This window comes from Zootermopsis nevadensis, unplaced genomic scaffold (genome assembly GCF_977971745.1).
Source record: "Zootermopsis nevadensis isolate Lab colony 2312 unplaced genomic scaffold, Znev_1.0 Znev_ptg000029l, whole genome shotgun sequence".
In the NCBI taxonomy this organism is placed as follows: domain Eukaryota; kingdom Metazoa; phylum Arthropoda; class Insecta; order Blattodea; family Termopsidae; genus Zootermopsis; species Zootermopsis nevadensis.
Genome location: NW_028259161.1, coordinates 8,045,925 through 8,071,243, shown reverse-complemented (window position 1 = coordinate 8,071,243; position 25,319 = coordinate 8,045,925). Strand labels below are relative to the sequence as shown.

General features: G+C 36.5%; 1 protein-coding gene across 1 annotated transcript in view; it reads right to left on the bottom strand.

Annotated features, from left to right (window-relative positions):
* Positions 1–6,120, bottom strand: part of side (motor axon guidance molcule sidestep) — a 199,471-nt gene extending 193,351 nt beyond the window's left edge. Inside the window, exon 1 of the mRNA XM_022080161.2 lies at positions 5,536–6,120. The gene's annotated coding sequence lies outside the window, so the exon portion shown is untranslated. The remainder of the gene's footprint in view (positions 1–5,535) is intronic.
* Between the last annotated feature and the right edge of the window lie 19,199 nt (positions 6,121–25,319).

The following is a 25,319-nucleotide window of genomic DNA, read 5'->3' as shown; positions in this document are numbered from 1 at the left end:
TACAAGCAGAGAAGAGTTGAACTGAATGTGGGGAACGGACCTAATCTTGTAGTATTATGAACTCAGATGGAGGTCTAACAGACTGGTAGATGGGGCAGGGTGCTTGGGGATACCCGTGTATGTGAGATTACCAGAATGCTTCAGAGTTGCCCCCTCCGCGTCCGGTTGGTGTAGGTGGATAAATAAAGTGGCCGGAAGTGGGTATGTAAGGGTTGAGCTGATAACGTCAGTGGGTCCTGTAATTTGTTGCGTGGCAGGCTACAAGCAGGAACATAGGTCATTGCAGAGTGGTCCTGTATTGGAAGCTGATACAGACGACTGGTGTATTGCTCGGATGGGCGTCCCGAGGGAACTGCCACTAGATGGCTCTGTGGAATAAGTACAGATGTCACAGACAAGGGGCAAAGGAACAAACCCAAAAACAATTCAGAAGATTGAAGATTTTGAAATAAGCATTTGGAAATTTACATGATTTATAACTATTTCAAAATATATGTACTCTGGGTGAAGGCATTAGACTTTTACCGCGGCGAATAAAATCACTTTTTTTAACCAAAACAATAAATATTTTTTGTACTCAAATATACGTGGATTTTTTGAAAAAGATTTGCCAAGTTAAACCTTAAAGTTTTGGGTATATACTCCGCTCAGACCGCAAATGTTTTTTTGGTTCCTGTCATGATCGTGGTTAGAACTCAGGCTTCGAGTTTTGGAGGATACCGGATTCGTATGTCGATCACCACTGAAAACACATCTTGAGATTATTAATTTGAAAGACTTTTAAACATAATAAATCTGTGAGAATATTAAATAAAATTTACTTTGTGACTTATTAAACAATTTACTTAACACATAAGATTTTAACGGTGTATATCACTGAAGGTCGTGGCTAGGAGTAGTGAGGATTTCTTCATACCACTGAGAAATTAAATTAAGAAATTATATATGTGAGGAATTATTGTATTAAGCAAAAATATAACCAAATTTTCTCAAATGTTTCGTTCGTTTTATAAATTTTATAACTTCCGTATTTTGGTAACCGCCTTCGAATTTGCAGAGGCTCTTTATTCGCCATTGATATCACCTGATCACTGCAGTAATCACTTCAGTTACAGTTTAATTAGTCAATTTAACAATGTAGAATATTAATTAAAATTATAACTGCAATATTAAGCGCGTCTAGAGCATTCAACTGGCTGCAATTGAGGTTCTCGCTGAATATACTGAATCATGACCCGCCCTATCCTTTTGTACGACACCGCAATGTATTCATCTCACACTCCCTCCCTTATCACGATCTTCACCAGATTGTCATTCAGAGTCGTCTCACGAAATTCTGATTCCCGGTTTTCCTGTGTGTCTGGAACAACCCCCGAAAAGATTCTTGTCTCTACGGGAAAGAAAACAGAAGAGCTAAAACACGCCATAGCTATCTGGAATGTCACTCCAATTTGTTTTCTTCTAGGAGGAAATAAAAATATAGGCTTACCATACCAAGAAAGTTAGACACAAAACCTGGATATAAACAAGAATATAATTTTTTTTTTTCCAAACACATTGTTCGGCTTTTCATAATTCTTGTATTTGGCTTTTAAGAATGAATATGATCCCGTATGTACTGGAACGAAAGGAAATATGAAGAAAAATCATAACTATTTTAGACACAAACGGAATACAGGTTTTAAGAATTATCCTACCTATGTTAGAGCAAGTTTGTATTTATAGCAGCATATGCTCTATTTATAGTAGCGGCGTTTTATATGCGTGAATATAATCTGAAATTGTCTAAATCTAGGTTATCATCAGTAGAAGGAACATAATTCATCGCCCTGATGACGGAGGCAGTATGACCTCTGAAACGTTGGCAAACATCGACCAGACTACACAGCGCAACAACCCAGAAGACAGAAATCTTCATCTCCCTGATGACGGAGGCAGTATGGCCTCTGAAACGTTGGTAAACATCGACCAGACTACACAGCGCAACAACCCAGAAGACAGAAATCTTTATACTCTGATGACGGAGGCAGTATGACCTCTGAAACGTTGGTTAACATCGAACAGACTACACAGCGCAACAACCCAGAAGACAGAAATCTTCATACTCAACGCCCTGATGACGGAGGCAGTATGACCTCTGAAACGTTGGTTAACATCGACCAGACTACACAGCGCAACAACCCAGAAGACAGAAATCTTCATCTCCCTGATGACGGAGGCAGTATGACCTCTGAAACGTTGGTTAACATCGACCAGACTACACAGCGCAACCACCCAGAAGACAGAAATCTTCATACTCACCGCTGTGAAAACCTCAAATCTTACAATATAATTGTTACCAACTGCAATGTGGCCATACAGTGACGTATGGTAAAAGATTTTGGGAAAATACAGAACTTTGGTGCAAAATTCTCTGCATAATGTAATGCATCAGGATGTCAGCTGCATGAAAAGGATTATGACTCGTGTGCTTACAGAAAATGTGTGCTACCTAACAGCTACGGCATCTTGTGACTTGTGTATTTTGATTTATGATAAAAGAAAACTGTAGGATCACGTTATTATTAGTGTTGTTGGAAAACACATTTGTTTAAATAAGAAAACTGATACAATATTTTTATTCAGAATTTAAAAAATTGCAAAGAACGTATGTGTGTCTTTAGGAACGAAATACCTATCCAGGCTTATTTAATTCCTGTCAGTTGAAAATTCATGACGCAATTTTAGATCTTTAAAAATCAGTTAAGATTTCGTATTAGTACAATGGTTTTCCGTAGAAAACGAAGGAGGCAGTTGCTGTACGAGCCTCTATTACAGCGTTAACCGGCTTGATGTCCCGAGTGTGCTGAAGAATATATATGTATATCAAGGAGTGGTACAATTTTCAGACTAGCGGGCAATGTCATTTGATCTGCTTTTGAACTCATAGCTCCACTCGTGACATGACAGACATTTCTGTGATGTCAGCGTGTTTGCGTCTTATCTGGTTCATTTAACAAGCCCTGCGGTATGCTCGTGATTGAGTAGCCGATCCTCACACACCCTGCGTTTTTTTATTCATTTAGACAAGTAGACAGTATGTGTGGAGACATCTTCGCACGATTCACAAGAACTACTACTACAAGAACTTCTCTTATTCCCAAGAGATGTCGCAAGAAAAGTTGTCGGGAGGCGTGGCAGCCACGTGTTCTATTGAACCAATTACAAAGCAGCCGGAATATAGCTGAAATATTTTATTTGCTCGTGTCATCTGGTAGATGATGTGCATTACGTGCCACGTGAATGCAATCAGTATAGTCCTTGTAGGATTTGAGGTTAATCATGAAGATCTTCTTTCACAAGCAACATGGGTTGAAAGACTGAATGGGGTGCTAGCTGTTATGCAGACACACGTCCAGATAATAAATTAATTTAGAAAACTTGTTGAATGGGTGGTCCTAGTTTCTCCATCACATCAGTTCCATAAGATACATGTCAGTTCGTCTCGTGTACTGTCAGCAGAGCACAAAAGTCGATACTGACTCGGCAGTTGTTGCTTGTGGTTGTAATGAGGAAAGTGGGCTCTTCACACGTGCCATTGATTTGTTTCTCATGTAAATACATTGCATAGTAAGCAATATTCACCATTTATTAGCAAATTAAAATTAATGAGAAATACATTAATTACAGAACACAGTGTGTATTAACTTCTGTAATACAACCTGAAGTAGTTACAGCAGATGAAAGGTATTTTTAAGTCTGCTACTAACACAGAAAAAACTGCATAATGACGAACTTAAAAATGTGTACTCCTCCCCAAATATTGTCAGGGTGATTAAGTCAAGAAGAATGAGATTGGCGGGGCATGTAGCGCGCATGGATGAGATAAGAGGTGTGCACCGGGTATTGGTTTGGAAGCCTGAGGGTAAAAGACCACTGGGGAGACCTAGACGTAGATGGGAGGATAAAGTCAGGCGGGATCTATGGAAGATAGGAGTTGAAGGAAACTGGATTTTGTTGGCCCAGGACAGGGTCCGATGGAGGGCTTTGGTTAATTCGCTGATGAACCTTCGGGTTCGGTAAGCCATCTAGTTAGTTAGTTACTAACACAGAATCCTGCTTCATATCTTTAAAAATTCTCACATCTCTTCTTGTGCCATTGTATTATTGATTTGCATTATTCGAATTTGAAAAATACCGTACTGTAAGATCTGTATTAAACCTAGAGTAAGTATAACGTATTGTAAGTTGCAAGGGTACATGTTATTTTACACTTTCCTAGAAAAATTAACCCAAAAGCGTGATCACTATAATGTTGTTAACGTGATGGTATGGACATAGAAGAACCAGGCTGTGATAAAATACAGTTTATGATAACTGGTACGTAGTGTCGGTGATACGAAGTTTTAGAGGAAAATAAACATCTCATTCAAAGTCATTGAATTGAGGTTAAGAGACGAGAAAAACTCACGCTGACACGAGGACTTCAGACCCAGAACCTATCACGGGTTAATTGGAAGTATTGAACCATTTTTAAATATTGATTCTATCTTTTAGCTGTATTGGCTCTCACATTGTGTTTTTTAAAACACTAATCATACAGATCATTGTTGGTCACAAAAATAAATTAAATGATACCAAGTGAGTAGTGGCTTTCTCTTTTACAGGAAATCATAATCATATGTGTTAATTTCATGTATGTGCTCAATATGGGGATAATGCATTACCTTGATGGAGTGTTTAAGAGTGGATAGACATGCTTAAGAAAGGCAAGACAAGTGTAAGTGATTCAGAATGCTCGGAATGCCCGTCCACAACAACAGGTGCTGACAAACGGGAACAAGCCAGCGCCGTTCCTAGTTATCGTGTGCGCAAATCGATGCAAGAAGCACTCCCTATCTGGTTGTAATGTTATTCACTAGGAAAATAGAATATGCACTTCAGCGCCATCTCTTATCCATATTTGAAACTTCACTGGTTCAATGTGTAGTCCTGTAGTGACACCTATTTGAAACCTTCTGAAGTTTGTGTTCTTATTTTATAATTGACAATTCATCCACAAAGATGCCTTTATTTATCATTTATTAAAAAAAGTATTTAATTTTCTCATTAAAATTTACTTGACTCAGGTGTTATGATTCACTGGAATAACTTGACACATAACTGAAGATGCATCACATCTGGTTTTTCAAGATAAAATATCAGCTATGTGGAAATGCATGAAACAAAGTGTTTGTACAAAAGTTAGGTTTCATAGTTTAAATTTAACTTCAGAATAAATGAAGTGCATTTCTAAAGGAATTTATTCCAGTAAGCTACGCATTGAATCCAGTTACTAAATTATTCCCTTTTCATTTTACTATTCCATTAGAAGAAAATAAATAACTGAAGGGCCTGTAGTTATTTCAGGCATGTGCCTCAGTCCAGGCATTTCTCCTGCAGTTAACATATTTTCTCCAGGTGTTGTGACACTAGCTTATCTCTTAACTCAGCCATTTTTAACATTACACTAATGTTTTACAGTAATAAGTAAATAGCATAAAATGCAAAACTTACCTGCATACATCATCCAGTGATCTAACTCAGTACATGGAGCACAGTCCTTGAGAAATTTCCCGAAGGCCACTTTTAATATTATCCTTCCATCGATGCCTAGGTCTTCTGAGTAATATCTCCCCTGCAGGCTTTCCAACAGATTTTATATGCATTTCGCAGCACCACGTTGCACACTACATGAACCATCACAATCATCCTTCTTGATATGAATTCATATTACGCACAGAGAATATTAACTCACAGTTTACACGTTTGTGTCGGACAGTTCTGATAAAGTGGGGTTATGATGATTTCTAATTCTGTTCTTTAACGTGTTTTGCATTACTTTACTTCTTTCACAGAAAAGCTGCTACCAGTGAGTTGGTATCACATTCACTGACGAATACCACCTGTAACGTTTCGTGCTCAGACTTCCTAATCTTTAAGCATCTCATGCTACATAATCACTACTAAATTTATTGATGTATAACTTTATAAATAGATTATATTTTCTGTTTGAGGGCACAATAGTGCGAATGTGGTTCAAAAAGAATCAACACACAAACAAGGTAGCCTGATGCAAGAAGCACTCCCTATGTCGTCGTAACGTTATGTACTGCGGAAATAGAATATGCACTTCAGCGCCATCTCTTATCCATATTTAAAACTTCACTGGTTCAATGTGTAGTCCTGTAGTGACACCTATTGGAAACCTTCAGAAGTACATTTTTTTACTGTGTTGTTCCTTTCCGCCATCTGTTCCCTGTGTTAGGAACTGTGTTCTCTAAGGCGCAAAAAAGATTCTACCTCTACTATCTTTCTGTTTACCTGGTAGCCAGTTATAGCGCCAATGTCCAACCATGTAACAACATAAATGGGCTTCAGTGTTATCTGAAAGAGAGAGGGCGAATCATCATTATAATTATCCATATTAACATGAGTAACAAACAAATCCTTGCCATAGAAATGATAGTAATGTGGCAAGGAATGTCTGTCAGAGGAGCTTTAATTGTTACAGAACAAATTTCCATATGTTTTGGAGACTTTGGTAGAGCATGTGTATAATAAGCCTTTTTCTAGTTCCAAATAAAGTTTTTCTTTCTTCTGAATTTACTTGTATACACACACATCTGTCCCTCCGGGGTGTTAAAGTTGATAAAGACTGCTTCCTTTCTCATTGTTTCCAATTAATTCATTATCATCCAGATATTTGATGTAAATTTATTTTGTGCTCGGAAGAAGGACGTATGTCAACAGGAAAACTGTAATCCGTACAAGAACATATAAATTCGCTCTTCCCTATTATCATATTATTAATAAAAGATTAAGGCAATTATCCCACTTAGACAACATAGTTGCCAGCTGTACAGGTAATGTGTTTTTAAAGTTTTAATTAAGTATCACAAATCAATCTCAACTCGTCAGAATATTGATTCGTCTTATATATATGAGGCCTGAGAATGGCATTCAAGTCCATTAAAAATTTTGTTTTTCTTTCATACCGTCGCCATATTGTTATTTTACGTTAGACAAAGAATTACTGCTCCAAAGTTTTGCATTTACCGAAAGTCTTTCACCATATCTCACAGGAATTGTCGATCCTAACTTAAAAGTGTATTTTCCCACCACCGATTGTAGTAATTTTAAAATTAAGATTTTACGTTAAGTTTTCAATGGTTTGACGTTCATACCAAATTTGATTCAAATGCATCAAACTGTTCTCGAGTTGAATCGTGTGGACAGACAGACAGACATGCGTTTATTTAACGCACATCGTGCAGAGTGCCCGAGTTGAACGTGTGATTAGAAACAAGCAATGGCGTTACAGACAAACAAAATGAAGACACACGGAAATTCTAATACCAACGGCAAGTGTAAACATGTCAACATAAATTATATCTCTCAGATACTCACGTACCAGCGATAGGCATATCTACAAAAAAAAACTTCCTCTAATTTCCAACAAGTTAGCTTTTATCGTTATATGACATATCTTAACATATAAAGAAATCTACTTAAAACTTTTAAAATACTTCCTCACAATCCATCACACTATAACAGTTCATTTAATTTTACCATGTCTTCGTAAAATAACATGTTTGACATGATAATATTTTTTTTACAGAAAATTAAGCCTGATGAACACTCGTTGTGAGTAATCATGCTCAGCTGTTGACTATCAGCTGCTGTTAATCTAAACTAGTCCATCTGACAATTAACAGATGCAAGGAATTAAATAATCTGCTAAATGTCAATTTTAGTAAATTTTCATTTCTTTTCTGAAAATAAAAATGCAAATTATTAACTAGTAATTAAGACTCCCAACTTTATTGTACGTTTAATGAAACTGATAAAAATACAATTTTGGTCTCAAGAACGTTAATTAAGCAAAGTAAATGAACAATAAAGTAACAGGACAGGACGTGGCGTAAGTGAACTTCACAAATAACTTAAGAGGACTTTCCGATCAAGACGGGCGTATGTTCTTATTCCTGTACAGTTGTTAGAACAAGGTAAATTATTCATAATCTACAACTGCAAACAAGAGCCGTAGACTAACTTTACTTTCGTGACCCAGTATAAAGAAACAATGCGCACTGTTAATAATGGAAGAATATTAGGAAAATAGATACAAATCCTAACTCACAAGAAGCTGAATTTGTAACATAAAATTTCTCATCTACGGCTTATCATAGATGAATCTCACAAATTGTATGTCGTAATTTTCAGCGAGAAAGTAACTAAAACTGCATAACCTACAGTGCTGCAATGTGATAATGTGTCTGTACCAGCAGTAAGTAAGTGAACATTCAAAATCACAAAGAGCACAGTTATGAAACACTTGTGGGCCACTTATTTCATTATGTGCACACGAAGAGAAGGATGTTCTATTTCTGCCCACTTCTTCCTACGACTTCTGACTCTTGAGATGAAAAGTGTGATGACCAAACTTCGCTTCTGAGAAGGGCTCGATAAAAGCTCTGTAGGGCTTTCAGTCTCCTGAATGCCTGCCTGTCTGTCTCCACTCATGAAACAACTCGCTCCTGACTGGACGAAGTTTAATAACATTTGGCACTGGAAATAAACACTGAAGTAAGTAAAACTCAACACTTGCTGGTAGAAGGAGGTGAAAGTTCTGCTGCCCGTCCTTTAACTTAAAAATTGTTTCTGATTCAAATGCAATTCCCAATAGTTACTCACAGTCAATGTAAAACAATTAAATTCTCAACAACACCATTTAACAATTGTTGAACATGCATAAATAAGAAAACGAGAAAATTAATTATAATGTTACTACAGTTATTATTTCTCAGAAAAGAACATCGAAATAACGGAAATAAAGTGCAGCTTTCTGAAACGGAAGTTTACTACATTGTACGTCAAACTACTGGTCGTACCGAAATTTAATCTCAACTTCCGTTCTTACTCAGAAATAAAAGTGTTGGAAATGGCTAATTTATTGTACGTAAACATGATCATGTGACTACACGTTTTAAGGCAGACGTATTCTGTACGGAAGGGGCGATTAATTTTGCAAGGATCGTTATTAACCGAAGAGGACGATTCCATAGACCAAATTTAGATTCTCGTCTTTCTATTACTGCTAGTAGGAAACTGACGACTGAGGTGTGATGCCTGTCAAGGTCACATACCACTGACATGACAGAGTTTTTTCAAAATTATTTTGCTTCTATCATTAGACCCTTAGGTCTGTTCGGTCTCTGAACTAATCTTAGATAATGAACGGTGTACAAATGCGCTAGTACACTTTAATCGGTGAATGAGTCCGTAGCAGAACGCGGAAGGAAACGTCCAGAAAATATCTGATACATATTCATACTCATTTTGGAGTTGCAGACAGCCGAAGGCAATATTCTCTGCTGGGCCTCGAAGAGGGTTAGGTATACTTTCCCTTAATGTATAGTCTGTTCACAAAAATCTCGAGAAAAACGAGAATTTGTTTCATAGTAACTGTCAATGGTACTGAATGAAGCCTACGGACAGGAGAAAAATCAGTGTCTTAAATAGCGTCGGATGGTAGGATGATAAAAGTATAATAAATTGGGAAGTATATGGAAGGAAGTGGTCGTGGCCTAATTTATGGTACTATCCCGACAGCAAACGGTAAGTCAGAATTCTCAGGCGTCGGCTGGTTTCAGAATTTCACACATAAAATGTCATACATAAATTCCATTATGAAATATGAATTCTGTATACTCTTAAACGAAATCAAGTTTCTGTACATTCTTCATTCTCTTCATTGGTATCGCAAAGTATTCAAAACTAGAAGTCTTTCCTAATTGTTTCTTGAATAACTAAAATGCATACTTTTTACGCTTTGTTCTTGATTGAATTGCTAACTGGAAATAAATTCACAGACAGAAGTTGAAAACTAACTTCACCAAACGTTAAAGGCTTCCAAGATCTTTACAGTTTATAAATTTAAATCAGATCAGACGATGCCTGAGAAACCAAGCCCCTTCAGAGGGAAAACTAGATCAGGGTAGTTTTAATTATATAACACCTACAGATTAGAAACACACTGTCGTATGGTAAAATCCAGGGCTTAATATGGAACTATGAAGTCGCAAAACTCATTCAATTTCCCATTGAGTACAACATCAGAAACAGAAAATTCCATCACCGCTAACATAAAATCGTATAATTAACTTGGTAAGCGGTCAGTTAATCCGAAACACTTTTACATGATAAAGACGAATAAGGACAGAGAGTGTAGAAATATGAACATAGCCACACAATGTTTTAAATTATGGTAAACATTTTTAAAATTTATTTTTTAATCTGAGGTCATTGAGATGGACGAAAACAAATAATGACAATCGAAGTATTCATCAATTAATCATGTCAGTTTAAGTACAGAACATGCAAATGACATGTAAATTACTGCTATCATTAAGATGAGGAATTGTTTTCTCTCCGTCAGCAACTGTTTGGAACTGTGAAGGAGAGGCTACGGAAGACTAATTTTCATTGTGATAATTGGCTTTACCTGCGTCATTCAGAGTTCTGTCTAGTACAGAGCTCGGCCACTGAACGAATCCTTTCTGTTTCAAAGCGTAAGCATCCATTCATTAATGGGACTCGTTTTGTGAACGTCCTGAGAACCAGCCGGCCTTCATACTGCCGGCAATTTTATACAGCAACTAAGGAAGTTTTGGTACATCCTGACATGTTTCATTTCAATTCTCTTCATCTTAGATAGTGTCATGAAACAGATCACGAACGATTTCTTCCAAATATCTTCCATTTCATCGTTTATAATAAGCCTTATATTTGACAGTTGAGTAATTGACTTAAATAAACTAAGAATCAAAATGAAATATCTTTCAAGGCACAATTCTGGTTTATTTAACGGTATGTCGAGCCCTCTAAGGCTCAGTGGTAAATATATGTACGGCATGTCTAAACAGTCTATAAATCTGTATTTTCCCAACAAAGTTTACTTACGGGTTTTGTATTTTTCTCAGAGTAAACAAGGCTTATTTCTTTAAACGTCTTTAAAAAATTGTTTTTATTGTGGATGCTTTATATTTTCTTTGCTGTAGGGACTGAGCGATAAAATATTATTTAGACATCCTTCAAAAGGTTAACCAAATATGTTGAGTGTATGGACAATAGTAATCAATTAATAATTAAGGTTATGGAAGAAAGCGACCGCGGCCTATTTTAAAGAATAATAACATAATTTCTTTAGAGGAACTGTCACGAAAAACTCCTTGACCTCCAAACTATGAAGCAGCAGTGCCAATCACTCGTACTTGCGACAGGGTATGACAGTAGTATCACGTAGGACTTGCATTGAAGAGGTAACCGGCTCGGATTCCAGAGTGAGGTCCAGACGCTTTTCTCAATCCTTCAAATAACCTCCTTTCGCCTCTTTCGAAACCTTTTCCTCTTACCTGCGTTCATACTGTCCGGGCTGAGGCCAGTGTTTCTCCGCAAGTGTGGACGGTTTCACGAGCGCAAGGCCAAGCAGAGCAATCAGTCGGAGCTATGAGCTCAATGGATTCTCTAGAACAGCGGTGTTCAACCTGGGGTAAGCGTACCCACGGGGGTACGCGAAGACATCTTAGGGGTGTACGTGAAATTTAAAAAAATATATTATTTTATGATTAATCAGTAATGTAGTTAATTTAATTTATTTTAGATGTAGATTATATACTATGTATAACTTGGATTATAGACCAACATCTTTGGGGGTACAAAGTTGAGGAGAAATTATATCTGGGGTACGCGAACATAAAAAGTTGAATACCACTGCTCTAGAGTGTCGGTAAAGCTATCTGTACACACCGATAACAATATTTCCGAGTATCTACAATTCGAGCACGGCCCTAAACAGAATATCCTGAAAACTATTTTATATATTCACAAACTTAACACTGCAACATTCGTCTTCCGGCATCCTTGCTGTTGAAACCAGTATCGATGAAATAATCTGGACCTGCGGGAGTTGTAATAAGTAAATAAGCTCAGAAAATGTTGATTTCGATATTTAAAGAGTTCCATTAAACTAACTTCGCACCGCTGCGTTCCAGAATAAATTCCTTCTATTATGACACAGTCAAGAAGTCTAGTAGACAGTCAACCCGACTACACCTTGGTCTTTGCGAACATTGTTTGACTTGGTTCTGTCGACAGTAAACACTCATAAGTCTGTGACACTCATAATATTAAGGGAAAAAGAAAGAGAGATTTCGGTGACACGACCGTTCAACGCTGGAGGTTGTGTGTGCACAGAAGAGGCATGTGACGGAGCTGGGGAACGACGCAGGTAGAAGAAAACTTCTCATTATCCTCCGACGCTTATCACAAGGCGTCGCTATGAGAGACGCCAGGCATAACATACAGCGTGCGTTCATGGCTGACAGTAGAACAAGTTGAATATAAACATTTGACCAATTTTCCTACAGTAAACAATTATGTATTTCCTTCATTACGTGTTTCATGTAACAAGAATGTTTGTTTACTGTTTTCTTGCAAACAGTTTGTTTTGTTATTAACGAGCCAAAGCCTGCTCTGTTTTATTTCTTTCTTTCTATTAATCTGAGGACTCGCATGACGAATATTCCTACTAGACTTGGTTGTTGTGCTTCGTGGTATCAGCTACTTCCTTACTAAGTTCGGTTCATTATTTTATTATGGCTTTAGACACTATCCCTTTTTATCCTATATACAGGCTGTACCGCAATATGATGTCCATAGCTTAACTACGTGATCCTGGGATCATTTTGAGTACAAAAGTTCTAATTAACACGTTTCAGATCAGCAGCGCGTAACAATTTTAATACACTGAAATAAAAGTATAATCCAGCAGATGAAGAACAAATCAGAGACACAGGGCCATAGTGTAATAATGGTAACTAAATAGCTAAAAATAGTCAAATAATCGGTGCTGGAGAAATTCGAACATAAGTTATGTTAGAAGGGAGTTGATTATGAAATATGATAAGAACACACTGAACCAGGTGTAGTTAGTTTTCATCCTGAAGCTATTATCTTCGTCCACTTTACATTAAGAGTAATGCAACGAGGTAAATATAAAGATAATATCTGACACTTTTAAAACAATATTAATTTCATTTTTTAAACTGGTTCTTATTCTGAGAGAAAAACATGTCTGCGTATCTGACAAGGACAATTTAAACGAAATTTTCTATGCCACAAAATACTAGTAAATGAATATTTAAAGAAAGAAATTTGTTTTAATCATCAAATGAATGTGGAAGGTGGAAAAAATAAGCGAATTCTTAATTATGGTTTTGTAAACTTGTATGCAATTTATTGCACCAAGTGGGCAATCGGGTGGGAGAAATAATGACTAGTGGGGAAGTTTTAGCAGAATGCCCTTGAACTCGTGGGCCCAATTGCAGGTAGTGGCATTAGTGGTGTCGAATGATGAAAGTTATAAAGTTTTGTGCGAATTAATATTGTATTTGGATGCTTCTCACTATCGAAGATCTATGGACAGCTGGAAACTTCTCACCAACGCATTAGTGTATAATACATTGCAATGAAGTACAACAGAAATGTCTCCGACTTCGTTCAGTAGCTACTGCGCCCGAGTTTATACCTACAACTATACACACAGAAGAATCTTTTCAGCCACTGCAGGTTCTAATAAGATAAAATTTCTTTCTTCTTCAGCCAGTATTATAAATACGAGATGGAAAATCACAATGCGACTGTAGGAAAAAAGAAAGGATACAAAATTTTCGAGAACATAAAGCCGTAACAACCTTTACACTCAACAATACCTCAAGGAATTGCAAACATAAAGTGCAAATGTATATTAGAGATGGTGAAGACCGATGAACTTAGAGCAAAGAGAGGAAATAATCTTAGAAAGAGGAAAAAAGTTGAAGAATTTTTAGCGATAAAATTGTCTCGGAATTAAAACTGATGAGAATTAGGCATGATGATGGTTGACAGGCGAGGGGGTCAGAGGAGAAAACGAGGTATAAGGGGGGTGGGGGTGGAATTAAGTATGGCCGTGAATAATTGAACGCCACGAGGAAATTAAAGTTCAGAAGAAGAAGACGAAAAATGAGAGCAAGAATTGAGTTGAAAATGCGACGAGGCGCAAAAAAAAAAAAAAAAAAATAGAACCTACCCCTGCTTCCCTCCACCATGAACTGCTGTGAAGAAAAATCGAGTAAAAGACTACAATTTTCATTCCTTATATCCTACTAAAAGTTAATGTATATGCAAGAATCCATTGTGCTAATGGCAATTTTGTAAAACCAAATGAGTAAGAAAATTATTCACAGCTCATGCCTTCCTATTTTTATTGTATTGTTACTTCATCTACCGACATTCTATAACTTCTGTCATTTGAACTTACATTTACATGCACTTTTCACTTGTCTGCCTCATGAACTTAACTTCCAGAACAAATATTTTCAGTCGTTGCAGTTTCTTTAGAATCTGTGTTATATTAAAATACAAATACAAGCTTCCGGGCCGTCTCATTGGAAGTTTATAACAAATATTAAATAATTGATGCTTCAGAGAGGTCTTGGCATTTCACACGTTCCGTATTTGTACACTGACTTTCTCAGTTTTGAGTTCGGGAGTATTTATTTTCAAGCACTTCTTTTTCAGCGTTTTAATACACATTTTCCTTGGTTTTTTACATACTTCCAAGTCTGCTTTACTTTGTTCTTAATTTATCTTAAGGAACTATATTCTTTTAGTATTTAATTCATGCGTTCTGTTGAAATTAAAACAATAGTAACCTTCTGACTTCGTTCTTGAAGGGACTGTACCGCTTGTTATTTTAAGAAGTGGACACAGTTCATAAATACTGGAAGTTCATTTTCCTCAGAACCTGATAACTTTACAAAGCAGAATCGGGGGCTGACATAATTAACTATCCTTATTAAATGCTGTTTAGTGGGCGAAGTACGAACCCTCTAGTACGAAATGAAAACTACGTTTCGCTTGGCCATATTACAAGAGAGGCAAAATTAAACATAGTAGTAGGGATATTTCCAGTTCATAGCGTCATTAAACTGTCCATGTCCACACAGATCAGTAAACTACTGATTGCTTCGCAGCGACAGAGTAGTGACAGGATGATTCATTGTGTTCTGTAGAGCCTGTACTGATCTGAGTAGGAGAGTGTCGACCTCAGGTGGTCGTTTCGTAAGTTACTGTGGAAGTTTCCTGTGTTGCTGCGTCGTGCACGTGCTGCAAATTAGCAAGTGTTTTATTTGTTTTCGTTATAATCTGTTGTGAAATCAGTGAGACGTAATGCTGAATTGAAATCTGAAAACCAATACCATTTGTGTGAATTATTCTTTTCGTACAAAGTATTTATACTTATTTTGCGTACGTGACTTGTGTAACAACGTGAGTGTCTGCGATTTCAGTTATTGCCGAGAACATGGCTGCTCGATACAGTCTGTGGAACTATTGAGTGCATTCTGAAGAAATCAGCAGATCCAGAAACAATATTTCCAGCGCGGGAATTACATTATTTTCCTCTTCTAATGTAAGTTAACAGATTACATTGTATACTGCCCATGCTTTCCAGTTGTATTATGTACGCTTAATGAAATACGAATTTTTAGTTAACGTTGACAGACCAAGACAAACGTATTTCAGATCTTGGGGACCAGTTTCGGGGCTGGGCTTCAATGACGTTTCGGCAAAGTACAATAGTTTGTGTCCATAAAGAGCAGTTAATTATAGTGATATATTTTGACCCAGGAGGAATGAATTAAGTGGGGAATTTAGAATATTACATAACGAGGAGTTGCGTGAATCGTACAGGTCACCAAGCATTGTGACGATAGTGCAATCTAGAATTCTCCGGTGGGCTGGACATGTTGCACAAGTAGGGAAATGCAAGTGGCGAATACAAAATTTTGGTGGGAAATACTTCTGGAAAACGAGTACTGGGCAGACCTAGAAGGGGATTGGAGGATAATATCAAGGTGGATCTTAAGGAGGTGGGCTGTGAGGATGGTAAATATTGATGGATTTGGCTTAAGATCGTGTCTGGTGATGGACCTACGGGTTCAGCTACTATGGACTTATGTAACTTATACGGCATTATCGGTAGGAGCTATGGAAACGTCTGAACACTTGTTTCTTCGTCTCTGTAAACGTACGAGGTAAGAGAGAGAGAAGCTAAATGAAGACTGACAAGGCTGGATGGAGCTTACTTCATGGTGTTGTTCATCAGCATTCAGCTTCTTTGTATGAGAAAACGTACAGTTTTATTAACAAGAGAGAGTAAAGCAAGGCTTACGGATGTGTTTATATAATGTTCTGTTGAAACTTTGGGGAAACATGCAGTTATGTTGACATTCGACTTTAGTGGCTTCTGAAGACGTAACGATCGTTGTTCAAGGTTAAAGTTTCTGGGCAGAACAGAATTTTACTGGAAAATAGTACTAGAAGACAACCATTACAAACTATGTGTTATATTTCGAAAGCTTCACAGGACATTTATTAACCCGGGTTTTTTTATACAACGCTAAATGCGCGATCCTGCCAGGCCTTTTTTTATTGAGAGAGTGAACTCTTCGTTTTCTGCTTCAATTTTGTGACCTACTTGTATTTTACAGCCACCTGCTCCCTCATGGTATATAATTTAAAAAATATTATACTAGTGTTATTCCCATAAAAGGCGTATGGCGTTACTTTTACGAAAGTCTGAGCTGCATATATGCACTCCACAATGCAGGATACGACTTGTAAATCATCATTCTGGCCTCTGTTACGTGAGAAACTATATTTTTGTTGGCATTAGGCTAACAATTTCAAATACGAATGTTAAATGTGATTTTAAGAATCACGTTAAGCGTTATATACCCATTTTATGTAATATACTCGTATGCGTTGCTGAAAAATTCCGGAGAAAACGCTTTTTTCACCGCACCAAGTTAGAAGTTAATGGTGTTGTGGTTTTTTAACGTGGTGTCAACAGTAACATATGTTACGAAGATTAGGGGTTTGTATTAGAAGTGCGAAGTCTCATTCTACATGACAACAGCTTGCGAAAGCGATAAACCTCATTGAATCTTTGATATAAAAGTATTAACGACGACATTGTTAATGAGCCAGGTTCTCCTAGGAATTACAGGTTTTATCTCGCTAAATATTATTCGAACTTTGGACCATTGATGATCTATCACTGTCTCTGATTCGTGTTAAGTACAAACAATGGTAGCCTTTATTATGTTAACACGACGCCTTACTTGGGGCCGTTTTTGGTCTCGGGGGTTCCTTCGTTACTTATGGCAGGGATTGTCAACCCCATGCACGTGGACACCAAGCGGCTCGCGAAAGATTATTCGAGCGCCTGCGAGAACTTTACGTAAGGAGCTGCTCGAGGGGAAAATGAGTGGTTAATACTGACGCCTTGCGTTTTCTTACAAACAGGATGAGAATTATTGAAAAATGCTTATGTAATACATTTATAGAACTTCAAATATGGATACCGTAAGTATGGGCACTTCTCCCCTGTTGCAACCCTGATCGTATAATTACAGATTCCATATGTGGGCCCAACAGACATTTTGTTTCAGAATATCTAGAAAAATATTATCTGCTTATAGCCAGTATTTATCCTCTTCTGTCTCACATTTCGTAAGACGCTTAATATCTGCTTAATCTAAAAACTTGCACAAATATGTTTAAATACACGTTTAATGAAATTTATCTTTCTCAGTATTTTTACTGACCTCTGTTACGAGATATCTGTACCTCACCTTGTGCATTTATGCTGATCAAGGTTCTTGTCAAGTGGAATTGACCTTATATTACGAACATCATTAAATTTTTAACACGCAAAATTACGTGTCGTTGAATGGAATTCGAACATAGGCATGTACACAGTGAAACGTAGTTTGCCGTGTGCGATAAACGGGTCTGGAGTCGAACATGGAATTCTAGTTATTATCACTTATAGCTTATCCTTAGTTTGTCTTAGTTCTTCTCAGAAACTCTAAGTAAAACTGGGACAAGACTTCAATTTATCCTACGACTGCTATTAAAATTTCAGTTATTAGTTTGTTTTCCATCACGCTTTGTAGTCAACTGTTAATACGAGGTTCACTCCAAAAGCAATGCACCATATTTAAAAAAAAATCTCTTTTATTCTACCGTGTTGCTATTCACACAGAATACAGATACGTTCTTCCCGCTTGTATTAAAACTTAGTTCATCCTTCTCCCGCAAGTGGAACATGTGTGTCATTCGTTAAACACGTTCGTCAGGAACAACGTGCTATTGTCGAGTTCCTGGTGTGTGAGAACGAAACATCCACAAGCGATTGCAGAAGGTGTATGGAGTGGATACTGTCTGTCGAGGCACAGTTAGCCTCTGGGCGCAAAGAACATCAGGCAAATGTGGACATGCAAACGGCAGCCTGCGCTTAATAATATATTTTGTCGGTTCTGTATTACGTACTCAAGAGTTTATTACAGCAAACTGCCATATAAACTTCACAGAATCGAATACAACTGTTCATTACCGTTTCGTTACACATTTTGTTCCAAACAAGTGACTAAAAAACCTTTACTCGTAAAATTACTGGTAATGACAGAATGTAACTAAGCCAATAAATAAAATTGTTTTCCATTTATTCAAACATCATTATTCGAAATTAGTCTGATAAACAGTAAAATATGGCATTTTTCAGGGTGAAATTTAATAAAATAAAGAGATGTTTTCTGAAACTAAATTGACATTACAAGATTTAAGCCATCACATTTCGCCAATTAAGGTCTGAAATTCGTTCCACTTCCAGTAAAGTTTAGTTTCACATTCTGATATCTGTTGTGTTTAGCCCAGCAGCTCTCAATTTATCCGGCTCGATGTGCGAATTATTTTCGTTAATAACGTTTTTTTCTGGTAAGCCAAGAATCATTTTAAAGATTAAAACAATTGTTACACAAAACTGCTTTAAAATTTCATGTTAACTTCTGTGTGATCCTTTAAAGGTCAGCAGAAAATCAGTTGTCTTCCAGTGATATTCGGCATGTTCAGTGAGAAATGCAGAGCGAACCGAGGACCTCGGGCCAGTTATCTTGAAAATCGTTCACCATATACGATATACCATTCACTTAGAAATATAAGGATAATATATTTTCTTCGTAGTGTTCTGTGTTTTTCGCTGACAACTTGTTCAGCTTTGGTGCATACGTAACGAAATAAATATTTTGTATTTAGATCTTACAATATCTTATTTGGCAGCAAAATAGAATGAAATACCGAAAATGGGACCGCGTTTCTATCAGAATAACTCAGGCTTAATCACATTTAACTTAAAAATGACTCTAGATTCCAAATGAGGGTTGTATAAGCGAAGTGCCTCCATCAGATATTGTGTCAACTGAATTTAAGTTTTATTTTTAATTCTGTTCGATATGTTTGGTGTGATAGGAGTCGTAAATACCAGTTGAGCACGCCATAAATCAGTAAACCAATAAAATGTCTTGGAAGATATTAAACAGTGTCCTTCTTAAGCTCCAATTAGATCGACACACATACATTACTCAGGTCTTGACGTGTCTAGAAAAATAGTTGTTAGAATTAGTTTTTCATAAATAGTGCACGATTTGACGGATTGTAGTGGCATATGTCAGTGGCAAAGTAACGCATTTGGATGATTCTGGTACCTAGTATTAGGTTTACAAGTATAGCTGAAGTTGACTATCTATCCCTTTCACATTTCATGACCAGAAAATTGGATTTCGTAAGCCTTTAATTCTGCAATCAGGTCTGTACTTTTAGTGAAGTTTATTCAGATGTTTCATTTCAAGAGTGTTTAACTCGTATTCTGAAGATCCTCTGATCGAATGTTTGGGTCTGTTCTCTTGCATTTTGAATTTTTTAAATATTTTCGTCCGTTGTCAACATTACCTATTTAAAGTTAATTATCGTCTATCGTCATTTTATTAGACTCAGTATGATTATTCTCTTTCAATGATTTTTCAAAAGTATTTCGTATTTTGCGTGGTATTGTCGGGTCAGTTCCCTTATAGGTTTATTTTGTAGGATTTCTTTTTAATTTTTAACTCATTCTTAGATTTTCATAGCGTTCTGCATATAGTAGTCTTCTATCATATTAACGTGGCATTTATTTGGTATTGTGTTTTAGTTCCTTCATAACACTTGAATTTATAATACTGGTTATTATGTTATATTCATGTACGTTTTGTATCTGATCTGTTCTGACTGAAAGTTTTTTTTTATAACTCGTGATTAGAGCAGAATTATGTAATTTGAAATTGTAAAGGACACCTCATTCTCTGCATTAACTTTTCATATGATGAAACCGTCTCACTGACTCCATGTTCCGAATAAAGCAGTGGCTGATTTTTGTCTGGCGTGTGTCTTACGTATCAAGGTAATTTGATGTGTGAACTATAGGCTAGGAGCTAATGTGGTCGATACTTAGAGGCGGAGAGTAGGTCCATGTCTCTGCCGGCACTCGGATACAAGTGACGTAATAGCGTCGGGATGCTCTCGCAACACAATTGCTGTAAAGATTTATTACCCTGCATGCAGGCTGAACGAAGCAAAAACCAATAAATTACTAAAGAACGAACGTAGTAGTGAAGGATGAGAGGGAGAGACAGAAAGAGAGGTCAGGCCGGTGTTTATAACAGAAAGACTGAAGCAAAGGTCGTAAATTAGACACCGAAAAATTCGGCAGAGTTTCTACTGCGTGGTACAGAAACGAAGAGAGATATGTTACTTGCACACCCGTGATTATTTTTAAGGTATGTATGCATGACGGATTATAATGTAAGATTGTGAAATAGATTATTTGAAAACAGAATAACGCTTTCGGTATACCACACGAGAGATTTCAGGAAATAAAGTACAACTTTTCCTATTTTATTTTATTTTATGTTAAATGTCTGTGGTTCTTATAGGTCTGCCATTGCATAAAAGTGTAAAATATGCAGCTCTGATGTGCATCACCGTAAGCATCCTTCTTTTAACTCCCAGAATCCAAATTAAGAAGGCCGGACTCAGTAGAACATCTAGAATTTTATCTGTTTTACATTTGTAACATATTGTTAGCGGTGCTCAGGAAAGATATGTCTTCCAAAATGTGTTTATACATTCACAAATCTTACTACATTGCAACTATAAGAGGTTAAATAACATTATAAGCCTGCTGTTACGGAAATGAATGTGGTGACTGTGGGCTGGGTATGTAGCTCGCATAGCAACATAAAAACTGCGTACGTAATTTCGGTTTGGAAAGTTTGATGACGAGTAGCAATTTGGAAGACTGAGAAGGAGATGGGACGATGACATTAAGTAGAATTTTAAGGAAATACGTTGTTTGTGAGTTGTGTATAATTACACCAGAATCGTGATAACTTGTGGGCTCTGGTATTGAGTTATAATGCCCAATTATTAAATTGGAAGCCCAAATTAATACCCGTGTACTGTTTCGGAATAAAACGGGACTCATACCAATGTCGAAAACAAAATTTACTAAAGTCTTTAAAAAAAATTATCACTAGGGTACATGTAGTCATAACGTTAATATGCGAGGCTGCTCCTAAATTACCTACTAGGATTAACTTTAAAAATAATAAATTATAGAAAAATCTTCTACAGTAGTAATGTATTATGAGGGCGATTCAGAAAGCATGTGGAGTTATTCATTTTTTAAAATTTATTTGTCCTGAACATTTAGAGTTTCTTCGCTATATTCGTAATACAAATAGTCCAGCAGTCCTCAAGATCGTTTGTCATGAAAAGTTTTCTTGGTTGAGTGCTAAACCAGTGATACACCATTTCTTTCACTTCGTCATCATTTGCACATCGGAAAAATCTCAAAGCCTCCTTCAAGGTTCCAAACAGATGAAAATTTTATTTTTCAGCATAATAGCCTCTTTAGCTGTTTAAGGCACTATGGTAACTATATGCACAGCCAGCTTTATCATTCAGTAACTGTATATTTTCTCCACAGAGTGTGTTTATGGGTTTCTTGTGAGTCTTAAAACCAACAAAAATGATTTTCCTAAACAGCATTTACAATTTAATATTTGTAATAATCAGATGTTGTATGGTCTTTGAGGTAGGGACAAAAGTTTAAATATTACGTGGACAAGTTTCGTATTTCAAAGGGGAAAACTTTCAGTTGCAGTTAAACTGTAGTTCTTCCAGTACCACGTGGTCCATTTATTTTATAACGCACATTATTTATGCAGAGAGGAAGACGGGAGAAGTAGAGCATTTCCTTTTTAGGTTCCCGATTTCGATTCCGAATGGAACGCTTCCCGAGACATATGATGCACTATACAGCATTTGCCTAAGTCTGTGGTTTCTTTCCTGAATTTGCTCCATCAGTTCTCTCTCTCATCCCCAAACACCACCTCTTTTGAGCGTTATCCTATGGGCACAGTTTCACTACCATCCGTGTTGTTGTTTTCTTATGTACAGAATCCTCTGTTATGTTGCTGTCTCTCCACACAACATATGGTCGCGTTTCAAAAATTTTCGTGAGATGGGAGCATTGTCTGGATTTACGGTTTGCTAACTATCCGTTCATAGCGAAGATGCATAATAACTAACAAAATGCTATTATGCGACAACTTATTCGCACTGTAAATACAATTTATGTTGTCTCGCAAATGCCAAGTGTTACTTATATCTGTTATCTTATGTAAGAAACCTATAAATGTCGATATGTTCACGACTTCAAAAATGGCACAAAAATACCTTGTATGATTAAAATGAGATTTCTGAAAAGTTTAAGTTATTTTGTGTTTTCATATATATATATATATATATATATATATATATAAACTGTAACACAATTAATTAACTATAATCTTATACTTTAAATCAGCAAATGTTTGCGGTTTTGTGGACGGAATACGTTTTGGAGTATTGTATTTATGAATTTTAGCCACTTTAATACCTTCGTTCACTTGTATACTTATTATCACACTTAAAATAACAAAGCGTAGCATAGCTAAATACGGTAGGAATTTATTACAAGTCGGTGCTTCCTGAGCGGATTAAATTATCTATATCTCGTCTGACCCTTCTTAGGCATACAGGCCTAACTTGATCAAGTAAAGTTCTGTATGCATTTCTCATCTTTCTTTGCGTGCTACGGGAGCATTACATAATAAAAAAGTGATCGATGGGAGTAATTTATATTGTTGCATGAAGAGGTCTTGACATACAGAACATAATGGAATAACAGGCAGACCCAACAGAGACACTTTAAAACTAAATATTAAAGCTGATATAAGCGTCACCATTTTACTTATATGTCTGTTTCGCTAAAACCTCTGAGGTCGCCATATTTAATTTCTGTGCTTCGGAAGTATAGTTGGAGACTATACTCGTATATATGTCTGCATTTTTTTTTAATGTGGCTAAGCCATAATGTCCTAAAATGTACACAGTCTTATATTTAGTTTCTACCCCGGATTTCTCAAAGAGTTTAGTTTTCTCCACGTTAAAATCTCGAGAGAATTTTAACCCTCCTTACATTAAAAATGTTTAATTGCATGAAAATATTAGAAGTTTAATTAAACGTAAATATATTTCTTGGGAGGGAAATTAACTTTCTTCTTAACAAACAGCATAACGGAGAGTAAGATAATAGCTATTTACACAGAAGTAGCCTGTAACATTCTTAAACCCCCTTGACATTGCAAAGGATATGAGGCAACCTTGATTACTGTGAATGTTATGTCCAAACATAAAGAAAAGTAGGAAAACGGACCTTGCATCCTAGGTGTAATATTTTATTACACTGCATACTTTCTCCACAGTGCGGCTTATAAAAAGTAGTACTATGATAAAACCTTCCCATGGTTAAAACAGTGCTTAATTTCTCTCTGCGCGATATAGATTAAAATATGGCTCACACACCAACCCCTGCACGGCTGTAAATTCTGCCTTTTTGACACTTGTTTGCATTTATATACGCGAAGCAAGGTTTGCTAATAAGTCCAAATCATAAAGTATGTTCATGTATGTATGTGTCCGTGTGTGTAGGTGTATGCACATAGAGGGCAATAAATAACGCAATGGACTAGGTAATGACATCTGTGCATGTACCTACATAGCGATTATTTCGAATCTACAACGATACCTGAATGAAGATCGATTTATTTTTATAGAGATTCGGCAGTTAATGAAATGTTTATTTATAAAATATTCAATTACAATATTAAAAAGGAATTTTTTCCGAATTTTATGTAGCGTGTTGGGGGTGAATTTTATATATTATTTATAGAATTGTTCTAAATTTCAGTGACATGTAACATATAATACTTACGTAAAATTTGAGTTTTTAGCGGCGACATCTATGTAGACGGTTGTTTTCTGAGATGTGGTTTGTCGGAAACGTCGATCAGTTTCTGCCACATTCCACTTGACAGCCATATTTATAATACATATTTCTTAAGGTCAGCAGATTTTTTGTTTAACACTTTGTTGTCCAACTAATATTGTAGTCTTAGTTTTGTAACGTGATATTTAATAACTTTCCTCTGCATGTCCGATGTATATGTTCGAATTAAAGCAAACTGGCTTTTTGAGCGATTTTGAAACTAGGTGATATTATGGGTTGTTGCGCTGTGTACTATTTTGATTTTGTGCTTACGTTTCCGAGGAATATACTGTCTACGTCATCTGAGCTGAATTAAGCAATGCTGGAAAATAAATTTATTTATAGGGATGGTAGTTGGATCAGGCCACGAGGATTGGCCAGGTTATTTAAAATGTACAAAAGCTATAGTCGCACAAACCTCCTTTTTTGGGAAGACAGTGCAAGTTAATGAATATGAAGCATCCCTTCTAAAATGTTAACAGCAATATCTCTCTTTCAGAATAATTCGCCTCAGCTTAGAAGATCTGAATTGTATTACATGATTATTTGTAATTAATCGTATTAGGAAGATCCTTTTAATGAGCTATAGCTGAAGAGCCTATCACACCAACAGAAGTCCAATTGTATGTGCCGTGCCATAGTGAGAACGTAGTTGCCAGTGTCTGAGTATTACGTGCTAAAAATAGTGAGACAACGCTAAACTTCTGGCTTTTATCAACATTCACTTTTATAGTTTTATCACGCGTGCTTCTGAAAATATTCTGTTTGCAAACGCGGGGTATAAATGACATGAGTTTGGTCCACGTCTCATAAAGGGTAAATAGCTTTGAAGAAACGAAGTAGTTTCATCGTATTACACAAACGTGAGTCAACAAGTAGTGTAGTAAACTTCTGCTTCTGCATTTTATTATGATTCTGTTTACGTATATAACCATCGAGAGCTAAA